The following is a 16,978-nucleotide window of genomic DNA, read 5'->3' on the forward strand; positions in this document are numbered from 1 at the left end:
CTATCTGTCTGCCTATCTATCTATCTATCTATCTATCTATGAAAGAATCTTCAATATAAACATCATGTCACATGGGGTTCATAGTGAGTCAAACGGATGCACTGGCATCCCATTTCTTGACTCAGAAATAATGTGGCCCTTCAAGTCTTCCATTCAAATGCATGAAATTTCTTAATGAGTTTTTGAGCATCAAAAGCTGATCTAATCAAGCCAGAGATGTGTGGAATAACCAGGCTCTTGTAACCAATATGAATATATGAAGGGGTTAGTGCCATAGAATAAGCTGTCCTGCCAGGCGTAGCTAAGTCACTCCCTTTCGTTTTTGGAGGAAGATAATCAAGCCTATTGCTCTCCTTCAGTCTACCCAAGAAGTTCACCATGTGAGGAGGTCTGAGCTAGTTGCTCCAAGCTAAGGCAGCATGGCTCTTACAAGCCATTTTTGTGTTCCTATACCAATAATAACTTTGAAGGGCAAATTTTAAATGACTAACTGCCAATATTTCCACACTGTACTTTGCTGCATATTTTGTGAGATTTTGCTGGGGTTCTCTCAGCAAAGAGTACTTGACCCAAATATGGATATTGACATCCAGGGAATTTTTCATTCTATAAATTATATTTTTTTTCCTTACTAACTAACAAGATGTGGTCTTGCTGGTTATACAGAGTGCTTTTGTGCCAGCCAATGCCTGCATCTTCACAGGAGTCTGACAATAAACCATTCAAATCTATTAAGAATGTGGAAGGGTTTGCCAAAAACATAGGAAGCTTGGATGTTTGTCTTGCTACATGCTGAAAAGGCTTTTATATTTGTGTTTTGTGAAACAACAACACAAGTAGGAATTATTATTTCATAGGATTTTAAGTCAATTTCTATTTACATTGATACAAGCTACAAGCTGCTGCATAAATCTCTATCTATTGATTGTCGAACAAACTAACGATGTGTAAAAAATGCATTGACTTACACAAGATTACAAAGTCTGTACAGAGAGAAGAACTCCTCTGAAGTTAAAAGACTCTAAAACAGAGAGTATCCTACTCTCTGTACGCTACAAGATGTCCCATAAATTCCTCACTTTGTGAGCAACAGGACTACAGGTTTATTCAGTAGTGGGGTCACTAACGCTTACTGGAAGGGACAGTGGGATCATAGAACCATAGTTGGAAGGCACTCCCAAAGGCCGTCTAGTCTGACCCCCTGCAATGCAGGAATCTCAACTAAGGATGGGAAAGGTGATGGAAAGTACAGAATCATTCAAATACACCAGCAGAAGCATTGTATCGGCTCTATCAGAGTATCTGTATATTGTGACATCTCCACTGCCTTGCGTCCCCCACACTCCATCCTGGTGAGCACTTACCAGGAGGATAGGTAAGTGTTGTCACCCCGCTTCACCATCCACTCCTGGTTGCATTCCCTCTGAGTCTTCTGCAGTCATGCTTAGTAGAATTGTGGATACTAACAAGGGGTGGTGGTGGGGTTGTTAACACTTCAGCCATGCAGTCTGGACAGTTACCTTTTATCGTGTATTTTGTTTGCTTCCAAGAAAAGACAAGGATCTTGGGCAACAATAACAAAGCACTGCTGTGATAGAAGCATTTTTAAGATGAAAAATTCATTCACATTCAACAAGGCTGAAAATAAACAATCACCCACTGAGTGCAAGATTATTTGCAGCGAATCTCCCCTCCCCCACAGATTATCTGCTGTTGTGCTTGAAATCTTTCAACCTCTTATTTCTCTTCAGAACCTGCTCCTGCCAATGTATGAAGCAACTTAGCTGGAGGGCATATGATAGGAGAATAGCAAATGGAATCCTTCAAACACTAGCCTTTGGAAAGGAGGCAATGGTGAGGATAATTAGTTGTATAAAGGGCAGCTGCAAGTAAGCTAGCTAGGACCATTCTGGGAGGTAAGGAGCTGAGGATGGGTCAAATGGAGCATTAAGAGACAAAGAGGCTCTCAGGAACAAAGGCTGTGAAGATTATGCTTGGTAGTAGGATCCTGTGGGACAATGCAGCTTCTGTCTGTTGGGATATGGCTATATTTGAAAATAAAAGTGTTAAAAGAGATGGGGAGAAATTTGATTCTCATTGTTTCTTAATAAAAAACGATTTAATTCATATTTCTTAAGTCAATATGTGAACCACAACACTGCTATCTTTCAAGATTTGTAGGTCTTCAAATTTAGCAATGCAGCTGTCCAAAGAAATACTGTTTACAAATATATAGGGGAAAGTGTGCAGAAAATTGTGTGTATTACTATCAAAACATAAAATATGCATATTAGGATAAATTGCTTGGGGGGGGGATGAACATAAGGCAACAATGTATACAAAAAGTTTGGTAGGGCAAATATGCACTAAACTTATTGCAGATTTTTGGTGGTGGTGGTGGTGGTGGTGGTTTTAATGCAAATCGCTGTGGAAATGTGATGACCTTAAAACTGGAAAAAATGAGAAACTGAAAGAAACTGAAATTGACTGATACATTCATCCCTACTCTTAACATAAGAAGGATCCTGCTGGTTCAGGCCAAGAACCTATCTAGTCCAGCATTGTTTTAGTAATGATAACGGAGGCTGCCCTTCCATTGCCTTTGGCTTGGTGGATCCTTGCACATGTGCAGGAGGGTGGAGTGGTGTGTTCAGCCCTAATGCTGAACTGTGGGGTTGGTGTGTGTTAGGTTCACATACCAAAGGCTCACCTTACATGGAGAGAGGAACTGATTCCAGACCTTGGCTTGGGAGTCACAGACTGCACCTGTAAACTTGCCCATAGAGCCAGAGAGATAATAATAATAATAATAATAATAATAATAATAATAATAATAATAATTATTATTATTATTATTATTATTCTACCCCACCATCTGGCTGGGTTGCCCAAGCACTCTGGGCGCTTTCCAACACATATAAGAACATAATAAAACATCAAATATTATTTATTTATTTTATTATTATTATTTTAAAAAAATATTTATTTATACAACAAGAAAAAACAAGAAAACACACACACACACACACAAAAACCACAAGTACCAAATTACACACAAATTACAAAAATAACCATAGACGCATAATTTTCTTGACAAACAATAAAACATCTATTGGTCTTAACACTAAAGACCCAACTTCCCGTCTATTCCATATTTCAAGTTCAAATTGCTTATTGCCAATACACATTTTTTCCATAATTAAACTTATTCTCAATAAATCTAATTTCTTCTCTCTACCTAGCAACTATTACTGAAGTTCCTCGAATGCTGCAACAGAATTTAAACTACTATATTTATTTTTCAGATATTCTTTGAAAACCTCCCATTCAGAAACAAATTCCTGTTTGGATTTATTCTTTATTTTTTCTGATAAACCATCTAATTCGGCATATTCTGTCAGCTTTTGGATCCAATCTTGTATAGAGGGGATTTCATTACTCTTCCATTTTGCTGCGATCAAAACTCTTGCTGCCGCCGTCGCATATAAAAAGATACCCTTCCTCTTTTGTGGAATATCCAAATCTGTTATTCCCAGGAGGTAGACCTCTGGTTTTTTATTGAATGAGATCTTTAGCATTTTTTGCAGTTCTGCATGTATACTCTCCCAGAATACCTGTATTTTCCTACATGTCCACCACATATGGTAGAATGTTCCTGAGTCTCCGCATCTCCAACAATTGCTTGACACATTTTTATACATTTTTGAGAGTTTCCATGGTGTTAGATACCATCGATGTTGCATTTTTTGAAAGTTCTCTCTAATCGTGTAACAATTTGTGAATTTCCAATTGATCTTCCATAAATTTTCCCATTGGGCCATGGTTATTGAATGGCCAAAATCCTGAGACCACCTCACCATTGCCACTGTTACCTCCTCCTCCTTGACTGTCCAGTCAAGGAGGAGTCGGTAAGTTTTGGAAAGAGTCTTTCTTTTAGAATTTACAAGATCAGATTCGAATCGGGAAGTTTCTACTGAGAACCCCTTTTGTTTGTCAGATTTAAATTTTTCAAATAACTGATGGTATTGGAACCAGTCTGAAATGTGTTCTCTTATTTCCTCAATTTTTTTAAATTTTATTTGGTTATCTTCATTTTTTAGAAGTATTTTATATGTTGGCCAGCTTTCCTGAGTATTTTTCCGTTTTACTGCTATGGCTTCTACTGGAGAAGTCCACCACGGGACTTTAGGCTCCATCAGGTTTTTATATTTTTCCCATACAGCAAAGAGTGACTTTCTTATTATATGGTTGGTAAAATTTTTATGAATTTTCGCTTTTCCATATATTAGGTAGGCGTGCCATCCCCAACGGTTGTCAAAACCTTCCAGGTCCAGGAGGTCCGGATCCTGCAATGTGCACCAATCTTTTAACCAGGTGAAACAGGCTGCCTCATAATAAAGTTTTAGGTCGGGTAGGGAAAAGCCTCCTCTCTCTAGAGGAAGCTCAGAAAAAAATACAAAATGAAAATAGAGAGTTGAAAAAGGAATGCGATAAGATAAGGAAAGAAACAGCAGATCTGAAAGCACAGCAGGATTCAACTTTGGACTCTATTGCGATGTTGCAAATGCAGAGAAGGGAGAATACCCTAAGATTCAGAGGACTAACGGAGGACGCAGAGGAAACAATTGAGAAAAAAATCTCAAAAGAGCTAGCAGCTTGGTTAGACCTAGAAGAAGCAGAAGTAGCACAAAAAATAGAAAAAGCATTCAGAGTCAAATCTAATGTAGCAAAAGTAAACAACTGGCCGGCTGATTGTTTAGTCTCTTTTAACTCTATGGATTTCAGAAACAGAATTTTACAAGCTAGTAACAAGAAGAAATTTCAATCAGAAGGAAATGATATTATCGTCCACAAGATTATTCCAAATCGGTTGATAAAAAAGAGAGAAGCTTATAGACCTCTGGCCGAGGCATAAAAGGCAAAGGCAGTGGACTATAGGTGGGAGTACCCAGAAGGCATCTCTTTTTTCTTCAAAGGGAAACGTAGAAAGTGCCTGTTGGCATTAGACGCGAACAAGTTCTGGAGAAAGTACCAGAAAGACCTCGGAGGAAAACGGCAATTGTTGGGAGAATCAGAGGATATTGAACAAACAGTTGAGAGTTAGGAGACAGATCTAAGAAGGGAATTTATTAAATTATACTGAGGCCTTGAATGTGTAATTTTTTATTATTTTTTTAAACCTGTTAACATATCATAAGAAATAAAGTATGGATTATAAATTTATTACTTGGAATGTAAATGGTTTAAATGAAAAATAAAAAGGAACAAGGTGGAACATATTCTGGTTAAGCAAAAATATGATCTAATCTGTCTGCAAGAAACTCATGTAGCGGAAAAACATAAAAGAGTATTAATAAATAAGAGATTGGGGCTTGAGTTTATTGCATCAAGTAAGGAAAAAAAGAGAGGGGTGGTAATTTATGTAAAACCTCAGCTGGAGCCAAAACTGCTTTATAATGATGAAAAAGAATGGAAGGGACTTGGCATAATGTTTTGTTCCTGAATAACAGAGCCTCTGCAGAGGAATTAGAAGCTTTTGGAATTAGAACATTTGTGCAGGAGAGCAGGAAAAAAAAAAAGGAGGAGAGAGATCAACAAGAACAACAAGAACAACAAGAATTGGATAAAGTTGGAAGTGGGAACATTTGGGACATCCAGATTTGAAAGGTCTAAAGAAATAAATTTGGAGTTTTTACTCCTAAATATAAAAATCTGGATGGAAGAAATGGGCCTTTTTGAGATAGACTCCTTCCAAGATTGGACATTCCAAATTAAAGATGACTGGTAAAGGACTATGGTCTAGATAGATGTGGGTGCTCCAGGAAGACATCAGACGTTGATGAACATTGGGAACGCAACCGGGAAAGGGGGGAGGGAAATTTGGAATCCAAAGGGCGTAAAATTATATTTGATTATTTTAATTATATTTTATAATTTTATCCTAATTAATTATATTCGATTATTTTAATCTGTATTGTGTATCAAAGGGGGGAACGCGTGGAAGGGAACAGGTCGATTTTAGGGGATGGGAAAATATTTTTAAAACTGGGCTAATGATAATAAGTTCAAAATCTGGGATAAGAACTTGCTGAATTTATTTGTAAGAATTGGAATACAAGAGGGGGAGGGGAGGGGAAGTCCTGGAAATATGTTATTGAAAATAAGATTTTAAATTCGGATGTTTTTTTTTTCTTTTCTTTTTTATTTTGTTGTAATTGGAAATTTCTAATAAATATTATTTAATATATATATATATATATAATGATGAAAAAGGCCAAACAGTGATTATAGAGGTTAAGATCAATAATGAAAAATGATAGTTATTGGAATCTATGCACCAAATGAAAGAAAATCTGAATTCTATCAATTCCTGGAAGAAAAAGTCATAGAATATATAGGGGGGGAAATTATATTATTAGGAGATTTTAATGGAGTCGTCAATCCAAACATGGACAGGACAATAAAGAAGAAAGAAAAGAGGCAGAACAAACTCCCAACTACATTTTTCCAATTAATAGAACTCCTGAATTTGTTCGACGCTTGGAGGTTTAAGAACCCAACAGAGAAAGAATTTACACATTACTCAGAGCCACATAAATCGGCGGGACGAATCGACGCGATCTGGACAACAAAGGATTTATTAAATAATATTACAAAAGCAGAAATCCACCCAAGGACAATTTCTGACCACAGCGCGGTCTGGGTTAACTTTAAAGGAAAAGAAGAAAAGGTTAAAAGGTGGCAACTTAATGAGAGTATGCTAAACGATGAAAAAATTGTACAGAAGGCCAAGCAAATCTTAGAAGAATATTTTAAGTTTAATTTAAATCAAGGAGTAGATCTAGAGACGGTTTGGGACACGGGTAAAGCCGTCATAAGAGGCTTCTTTATACAACAAAATGCATTCCAAAGGAAAATAAAGGAGAAGAAGAAAATGGAGATCTGGGAGGAAATTAGAAAAAAGGAAAGGATCCTTTTCCAAAAACCAGATGATGAACCAATTAAGCAAAGTATAAAAATCTTACAGACGCAATTCTCCGTGATAATAAATGAAGAGATAGAATGGAAGATAAAATGGTTGAGACATAGAAACTTTGAGTTTGCAAATAAACCTGGTAAACTTCTGGCCTGGCAATTAAAGAAGAAAAAAGAAGATAGAATTATCAATAAAATTAAAATTGAAGACAAATGGATTCAAGAACCTAAGGAAATTAGTAAAAACTTTGCTAGTTTTTTCGGAAAACTATATAATGAAGGTCCAGAGACTCTGGAAAAAATAATTGATTATCTGGGCAAAAATAAACTACCAATAATACCTAAGGAAAAAACTGAAATCTTGAACTCACCAATAACAGCTATGGAGGTGCAACAAGCTATACAGAGATCAAAATTAGGAAAGACACCGGGCCCAGATGGTCTTCCAGCTAATTACTATAAAAAGTTAGAACAAGCATTATTTCTTCCCATGAAAGACCTAATGAATAATATTCTGGCAAATGGAAAACTTCCGAAAACCTGGAAGGACAGCTTTATTACTCTTATCCATAAACAAGGAACAGAAGCCTCAAACATGGCCAATTACAGACCCATTGCACTGCTAAAAACATCAAATATTAATAGTAACAATCTGACCCAATATAGAAGTCACAATAACCTTAAAATAAACAACTTGTCTCAAACAAAGCAACATTCAACAAGCCATCAGAATCTAATAGTAAACAGTAAAATTAAACATCAGGAAATAGTAATCAAACAGTTTGCACTTATCAACCACAATAAAGAATTCCAATCTATAATCAATAAAAAAACAGCAAATCACAAAGCATAAAATACTACAAAACATACAAAACCATGTAAAAGGATCAAATTGAGAAACAAGGACACACAACTTATAAAACTATTTTTACAAGTTATAAAAGTTGCTACCAGATTTTTACAGAACCTCACCAGTGCATATATTCTGAATTTGGGTAATCAGGTTGAAGAAGTTAAGTTTAACAAATATAACTTTTGTACCACTTCCTGAAGCCAGTTCCCTGTAGAGCATGCCCTTGGGGATCCTGCCATATTCCATTCTGTGGACATGACAGGTTCAAATGAAAATGTGCATAGAACTGAATCTATCTCCATCCTTAGAATCAACACATTGAGAGCTGTGAGTGCATTCGTGAATCTGATAACAGTAATTTTGCCACTCACATCTCAGCTGAATTTTATGTTTGGTAGTGATGTAACATCTGCTTTGTATAGCATTATCTTTCTTCTGCATTAGCAGAAATTATCTCAACTAAGTGCAGAGTCAATGCCATTATTCACAGTTGTCCAGATGTCCAAGCCCTACTTCGACATCAGTATCATTCTTTTCTAGACCTATATATTGCCTTGTAATGGAAACATCACAAGAAACTACTGAAAATAAGGGCTGTTTCAGACACTGAAACTGATTGATGAACCCTTGCCTAATCATAAATAACCTGACTGTAATGGCTGATTTATGGATTTTACAGAACAAACCTTACTGCTCATTTAAGGAATTAAAGGAGAAGAGAGGAAAGTGCACTAGCAGTTGAACAAAAGAGTATTTAGAATGATCAAAAGTCACCCAGTTTGCTTCATGTCTGTGGCAATTTATATACTGCTATTTTGTTCCTTAAAGCAGATGTGGTTAATATGGTGCCCTCCAGAACTTTAATTCCCATCAGCCCCAGCCAAGGGAGCCAATACTCAAAGATACTGAGTCCTGGAGTCAAACAATACCTAGACAGCACTACGTTGGCTCCCACTGCCTTGGCTGGCATCCATCTGTCTCAGGAAATAATGGAAGAGGGCACCTTCAGGAGTGAAGTCAAACCATTAGAGAGTTATAGCGCCTGCTGTGGCTGTAGAGACTGATATGGGAGAAACATGTTTTGTTGCAGGTGTGGTAGATGAAGGTGTCTGGTTGTGCTGATGCAGATGCAACATGGCAATTCTTCTTTCTGTGCTCCTCCCAGCTGGTCACTGCTGTGGATACATGACCTGACTGATTGTCTCCAGGCACTATGATCGTCTCCAAGGGATCCCCACATGTTACTAGCGTTCATGTCAGGCTTGCAGGCATATTTGTAGTACAGAGTTGGTTTCCTACCAGACCTAGTGCATGAAGCCAGCTCCCTGTAGAGCATGTCCTTGGGGACCCTGCCATCTTCCATTCTGTGAACATGGCCAAGCCAGCATAGAAATCCCTAAAACAGGGGTGCACTGTAATGTGAAAATGTGGACTTGGGCAAGCACATCTTTGTTTGAGACTCTGGCAGGCCATGTAATGCCCAAAGTCTTCCTAACACAAGGCATGGACACAGTGCTCCTGGCAGGTGTAAGTTGCCCACATCTCACTTCCATAAAGCAGCATACTCAATACACAAGCCTTGTAGGCCTTCATCTTAGTATTGGTCATTAGCATCACATTCTCTCATACTCTTCTGGAGAAGTGAGCCATTGCTGTAGCTGTCTTGCTAATACGTTTGTCCAACTCAGTGTCCATGAAGAGGTTGCTGGTTATAGTGGAGCCCAGGTAGACAAAACCATCTACCACCTCAAGTATGTGGTCACCAGTGCTGATGTGTGGATTGCTGGCAAAGTCCTGACAATATTCCATGCAGGCTTGGGCAAAATGGTTGCTGAGACTCTATAGAGCTCCCTCAGTATGTGCTGTCAAGGCTTTGTCTACTGAAAACAACATGTTTCAGATAAGCGCAAGCCATATTTTTGCCTTGGCATGGAGGTGTGCCAAGTTGAACAAGCCCCCGTCTCTCCTGAAATGGATATGCACACTGTCTTAAGGCTGAAGGCATATGAGAGCAACAGGGAGAAGAAGAGTATGCCAAAGAGAGTTGGTTTGAGGACAAAGCCCTGTTTCACACTGTTCTTTATATTGGAAGGTGTCCAAGGTTGAGCTCTCATACTGGATGGTGCCACACATGTTCTCATGGAAGGATGCAATCATATGGTGGAGCTTAGGTAAGCTATATTACAGAGCAGTATGAAGAGTCCCTTTGGGCTGATGAGGTTGAGCTTATAACTCATAAGTGCTGCCTCCCACAGTGGATTTGTGTAAAATTTATTCCTGAGACTCCCCCCCCCCCAAAGATGTCCTGCAAGGCACAAGGTACACCTTGTTCCTCAGGGGTTATTCCCGAAGCCTATTGCATGAATGACTACAGCTGCAGGGCAGTGGATGTTTAGGATCAGAATTTTCCTTCTCCATTATGCATATGTTTGTTTGTTGTGAAAAAAGTCATCTTACGACACAGAACTAAACCTCTATTTTATTTTAATTAACACGATTTATCTACTGCCTAGTTATCAAAACCTCTAAACAAAATATTGTTATGAGTCATGGGGTACCAGTCTCCCCTAAATTCCTGGATGCAGTAAATGTTAGAATTGCAGTAATTATGTGATTGCAGTGATTGCAGTAATTATGCCAATGAAGGCTGAATGAATGAATATTGCAGTATTAAAGTGGGTGTTGGACACTAAACCCCTGGATTCAGTTTATGTTAAAATATGTCAGGCCAGCTTCCTCAAGAGATCACCTGAGATATGGGTCATTATAAGGGAACAAAGGGAAGGTAATAGGTTATTAAGAAAGTGAAGTCTCTGTGCCAATTGGCAGAGAGGTGGGGCCCTTCCTTGAGCATAGAAATAGTTAGCAGAGGCAAAGCAGAGAAGAGTTTAGGACTGCAGTTGGGAATGATGTGAGCTGGAGGGAAATGGTTGCAGGCTGTAAGTCAGCAAGCTGCAGAAAGTCAGAGCCATGGTTGATGTCTGTTTTGGAATCCATGTGTAAATAAACCATATATCATAAAGACACTACAGTCTCTGGTGTGCCTCATTTTCCAAAAGGAAACATGAATCCTGGGTAAGCCACCTGAAACCCCTGGAATCTCAGACCACTTGGAGATTGAGGTAGTGCATAACAATGTAAATTTAAAACCCTGATAAAATCATATGTTAAAAGCAAGCCGACAACCAACATTTAAAGGAAATCACTACTTTGTAGAATATATATTAGGAAATAAAATTACATATTAAAATGCATGCCAAGTTTCCTAGCTGGATAGACTTTCCTATGTAAAGAGAAAAAAGGATTTTGCAAACACCAAGAACAATCTCTACTCAAAGGAATGTCCCAGCATGCTCAAATAACCCTACTCCCAGGTAAATGTTTACAAGATGCCTACCTAAGTCTGGAAAGAGGTTCAACAAAGTAAATGTATAATACTAAAGGGAATTGCTGTGAATGGGGACTAATGGATTGTAGAAAAACTAGTCTGCCAAAATGCACTGCTTTTATGTGAAAAGGTGGATTGGATACATTATCTTTTTAATTCTAGTCTTTCAACCTTTAAGAAATTTTGGAATACAACAAGAGAAGGAGATGACTTTCTGCATTATGTAGACCCTCACCTATATATAAAGTAGTGGCACTTTAAAAAAAAACAAAAATGGAATGTGTTTTAATTTGTCAGTTATTTTATTGTCTTTCTCTCTCATAATTTATTCTAAAATAGAACTAAGACACAAGGGAACAGCAGAGTGTGGGAGCTTTCCCTCCTCTTCTATTAAACACTCATTCTTTTCAATTTCTTTTTTTCCCCTTCAGAATAATAGATTTTAATAAGTCAGAAATTCATTATTAATTTTCCACTTCCCTTATACGCAACTGGCATATTTATTAGAAGTTTCACCACTGGAAAGGCAGCTTATTGCTTGCTTAAATACATTCTGTAGATACCTTTTGTTGAAAACTCAAAATCCTACACTTTGGGATGTAATTACCTTATTGAGCAAATATTTACTGGAAGGACAAAAAAAAGGTGAAAATAATTACCATTTTGAACACATACCACAAGGCCCGAAAGTGTGCACAGAATTTCCATATTGAAGTGACAATTCAAACGTTCTCTGCCTTTATTCCCTCTGCCATCTTTGCGCAAAATGGTGATTGGACCTTGTTAATCCTCTTCAGAACAATTAATCAATGAACTGCATGGTAGCCAAGTAGCAGAGGGAGTTAGTCAGCCCTTCAGATGCTGCTGAACTGCAGCTCCCATCAATCCAAGCCAGGATGGCAAATGACAAAAGATTGTGGGAGATACAGTCTACCTATATCTGGAGGATATTGTTGGCTCCCCAGCCATATAGTAATATCAAGTTCCAAATGAGTCTACTTTGCAAAGTTGAGATTTTCACTTTTAAGTACTTGTTTATGTTTTCTTCTTTTCATTTGGAAAGTCCACCATAAGGTAACTTCCTGCCGCATCCATAGGGTCAAACCTCACTACACCACAGACTGGAGGAAAATCAGACTTCCTCATCCTCCAACTAAGCTGATACGTGGCTTGAGAGGGGAATGCCCATTGATGCAATGGAATCTCCTACCCAACAAAAAATAATTATACCCTGGATGTTGGAGTTGTCATTGTTTTTTCCATATCAAGCCTGTCCATAATTCTGAAGTTATAAAATCATCTGCCAGGGCTCAGTGTGGGGGGAAAGTATTTGATCCCCTGCTAAATTTGCCCGTTTGCCCTCTGACGAAGAAACGACCAGTCCATAATTTTAATGGTAGGTTTATTGTAGCTATGAGAGACAGAATAACAACAGGAAAAACCCCAGAAACCCAGAAAACAAAAGTCAGAGATTGATGTGCATTATAATGAGTGAAATAAGTATTTGATCCCTTTGCCAAAGGTGACTTAGTACTTGGTGGCAAAACCCTTGTTGGCAATTACAGAGGTCAGACGTTTCTTGTAGGTGGCCACCAGGTTTGCACACATCTCAGGAGGTTTGTCCCACTCCTCTTTGCAGATCCTTTCCAACTCAGTAAGATTTTGTGGCTGATGTGTAGCTACTTGAAAGTGGATGCAGAAAAGTTTTTCTCCTTCTCTCATGATGCTAGAACTAGTAGACACCCAATGATATTGAATGTTGGAAGACAGATAAAATAAAGCACTTCTACATGCAGCACATAGCTAAACTATGGAACTTGCTCCCACATGAGGCTGTGATGGCCACCAACTTGGGTGGCTTTAAAAGAGGATTAGACAAGTTCATAGAGAATAAGATTATCAAGCACTGCTAGCCATGATAGCCCTGACTCTACAGTCAGAGGCAGTAATGCCTCTGAACACCAGTTGCTAGAAAACACTGAACAGAGGAGGGCTCTTATGCTTGAGACCTGGTTGCAGACATCTGGTTGGCTACTGTGATAACAGGATGTTGGACTAGATAGTCCAGTGGCCTGATTCAGAAGACTCTTACATTCCAGGTGCAATTTGTCAGTGATGGTTTGGGCCAGAGCCAGAAATGGATAAAGCAATGGATGTGAGTCTTCTCTTTGTACAGTAGGTTACATTGCAGCCATGCAAAAGCCAGATGCATTTGGCTGGTGATTTCCCACTCCTAAACTATAGCAGTCCCCAATGGATGGCTACCCAGCCTCTGTTTAATTGATTCCAGTGAAGAAAAGTCCACCACCTACCACCCCAGTCTGTTCCACTATCAACTAGTTCTTATCATTGTCTGCTGATACTTAGCCAAAACCTGCTTCCCCGCAGTTTTCAGCAATTGGTTCTATCTAGTTCTGCCTCCAGGAACAACAGAGAACAAGTCTGATCCATCTTATGCATGGGAATACTTCAAATATTTGGAGACCACTATCATGTCCCTGCTTAATTTTCTCTTTTCAAAGATAAACATAACCAACTCTTTTGGCCATTCTGCATAGGATTATGGTTTCTAGACCTTTCACCATCTGGCTGCTGTCCTCCAGATACATTCTGCTTGATCTTCAGTTTGCAAACTAGGCCTTCAGTTCCTCCAAATTAGTGAGCCACACTTAGATAAAATATATGGTAAGGTGGGGGGATTACAGCTTAAAAACAAAAATAGGCAATCTGAGCCAAACTATACTTCATTTAGATGACTGATTAGGCTAAAATATCTTGTTTTTAAGTTTAATTAACATCTATGTTGAATGCTACAACATCACTTGAGAAACCCGAGGTTGGTAGAACTGGCAGAGACTCAATGGAACACTGCCATTAACAATTAATGGATAACAAAGAATCAACCTGCTGAGGCGCCTGAGATAAATTTAGTTTTCTTACAGCATTATTATTCCACTTGAGCGAAATAATAGATTATAATTTCAGAGGGAAATGACATATTGTTTATGAAATGTTTGTAATCAATTGGAACCAATCTTGGAATTTATTTATTTATTTTTTGTTTGGTATTTGGTGAGCTGTGTACTATGTGCTAAAAATAAACCAAATGATTAAAAATAATATTACATTTGAGCAATAGGAAAGCATGTGGGAAGCTGTTACCATTGGTCTACCTATATCAGTATTTTTCTTCCCCCAGCACATCTCCAGGATCTTCAGAAAGGGATTATTCTCAGATTTACCTATAGATACCAGGCGCTGAACATGGGAACTTCTGCTTATGTTACCACTAAGCCCTACCACTGAGCTACACACCTTCCTTTTAAGATTTGATCAAGCTCTCAAAGGCAGATATTGCTGGCAGATATTGCCCACTACAGACACAGACCAATTCTCATGCAGCAAAGCCACCACTGACTTTTAAAAATAATTGTTGACATCAATACATTTTCTCTGGATGTTGCTTGGTCCAAATTTTACCTGTCAAGGAATGTGAACAAAAGCTAGAGATCAGATCAGAATGAGGCCAGTAAAGTTGTGGCCTTACTCTGATCTGGCTTCAGCTAGCTAGACAGTCTCACCTGATATAAGGCAGCTTCCTCTGCTCCTGTTAGTCCCCACATGTCATCTGTCAATTGATAAAGAAGGTGTAGACTGTACGGATGGCATTCAAGGCTCTCAGAGATTTATGGCGGCAAATCCATGTTTTCATAACCCACCACAATTTGTTCAGACAGTTTGGTGCCCAAGACTGGTTGCTGGATTGCCTTGTTTGAGACAATGGGTGCCTTACAGTTGTCAGTTAATTCCTTTTTTTGCAATGTGGGAATTGTAAGAATTTAGACAGCTTGCAGATTTGCAATTTCCTATTTGCCGTTTGACTCTCTGAAATGAACAAAATGAGTGTTTGCATTCCTGGGCTCTCTTGCCACTTTTCTCTTATGTGCACCTCACTTAGACAATGAAAACTCAACAAAAGGAAAAATATAAAATCATTGTTTTGCTTTGGCTTCACATTCCCCAGGGTAGTCTCCTACCCACAAGTGCTGCTCTATTCTTTTCATACCAATTATCATTTTAACCATCAAATCAACTGACGAGCAAAGTTCTGAAAGTACAGGATTTGGTTGCATTTACAGGGGCCAGCTGCCAAAGGGGAAGGGGGGGGGAAAGAGGCAATTAATGTCAAATTGATTACTTTTTTGCCTGTACAAGAAAATATTTGTGTAATTAGAGCACTCTATTTTTTTATTTAAAAAAAAAATAGATAGAAACTGGAGTCTCTGGCTCCAGCTGGTGAAATTTGTAGCTGCAAGTAGGAACATTTTGCAATGCTTATACTAGGGGGTTGCAATTGCTCTGTGTGAATGCTGCACAACAATGTGAATTGGGGGTTGTTTGTGTGGGTCTGTCCCCCACTTTCAAGTTGAAAGGCAATGTAAATAATCTCCACCCCCCTCCAAGTCAGATCATGGGTCCAACAAAGAATTGTTTAGCTGTGTTTTCCTACGTACTTTTTATGTTTCTCTTTTATGTCCATGAGCTTTGCAGGAAGTGAGGCTGCCCACAAAATTTCCCAAGGAGCACTGATCAGTTCTGGGGTTGTTGTTTTTGGTAAAGCACAGCTATGATTGGGGATGGGGGAGAATTCCAACTCAGTTTTCATTTAAAGGCAAACTTTTCCAATTCACAGTTTCCAGAACAACATGCAAACCAAAACAAAGCTATCCTTTAAAATCTGCATTTACCCAAATTTTGCATTGAAAATCTCTTGCCAAGTAATAAGCACAAAAATCTATATATTAGGGAACTTTGATATGCAAAAAAATTGTGCATATCGAAGGGAAATTGTAAATAAAAAAGTGGTTAGTAGCAGAAATACACACTAAAATGCTGATAAATTTTCATGCATTTTTTAAAAAAAGAATTGCAAACTGGTGTAGAAATGGGAAGAACTGAATTTAACACTGAGGAAAAATGAGAAATGGAAAGAAATTGAAATTGAAAAATTCACTGATCCCTACATAGCTATATAGTGCCAGGGCTCCAAATATCTGAAAGAGACCTCCTCCCAAACATATATGTCTGAGTGTTAAGATTGGCAGGGGAGGTCCTATTAGAAGTGTTGGTGCCCTCTGAGGTCTGTAGGATGCTGGCACATGAAAGGACCTTCTCTATGGTGGCCCCCAGGCTTTGAAACTCCCTCCCTTCCAAAGTGTACTTGGCACTATTGTTGTACATTAACACCAGCACGTTAAGAAAACACATCTCTTTGCTCATGCCTTTGAAGGTAGATGAGAAATATAAGTTCCTGGTGTCACCCTCCCTTCTGCAATGTAGTAGTGTGGCTGATGTTTTTAATTGTGTATTTAACTGTAACTTAAATTAAATCTATGGAACGCATTCTGGGTCTCAGAGGTGAAGGATGGACTATTATTCAAAGAACAAAAGAAATAATAAAAATCCCTATATCTTCTGAATGGCAGGACAGTAGGATAAGAAGGATTCCTCCTCCTCCTCCTCCTCCTCCTCCTCTTTAAAAAAGTATAGCAAAGCTATAACTAATTTCATGATAAGCCTCACTATTCTTGCGTGCTGAAAGACTAGAACATTAAGCTTGATTTAATGCTGGGAATTGGTTTTCTAAATACAGTTGTGGTCATTAAATTTCACAAAGGCCTCTTTCAAAAACACGCTGCAGTATTGATTGCCAAACTCCCCAATTTAAAATCTTACTATGTGCACAAGAATCTGAGTGCAGT

The 16,978-nt window shown here is 38.4% G+C and overlaps 1 long non-coding RNA gene across 1 annotated transcript in view; it reads right to left on the reverse strand.

Annotated features, from left to right (window-relative positions):
- Positions 1 to 16,978, reverse strand: part of LOC309334111 — a 103,342-nt gene that overhangs the window by 85,724 nt on the left and 640 nt on the right. Inside the window, exon 2 of the long non-coding RNA XR_014152886.1 lies at positions 14,798 to 14,844. This is a non-coding gene — a long non-coding RNA (uncharacterized lncRNA). The remainder of the gene's footprint in view (positions 1 to 14,797; positions 14,845 to 16,978) is intronic.

This window comes from Podarcis erhardii, assembly GCF_964252035.2.
Source record: "Podarcis erhardii genome assembly, chromosome: Z".
NCBI classification, from domain to species: Eukaryota; Metazoa; Chordata; class Lepidosauria; order Squamata; family Lacertidae; genus Podarcis; species Podarcis erhardii.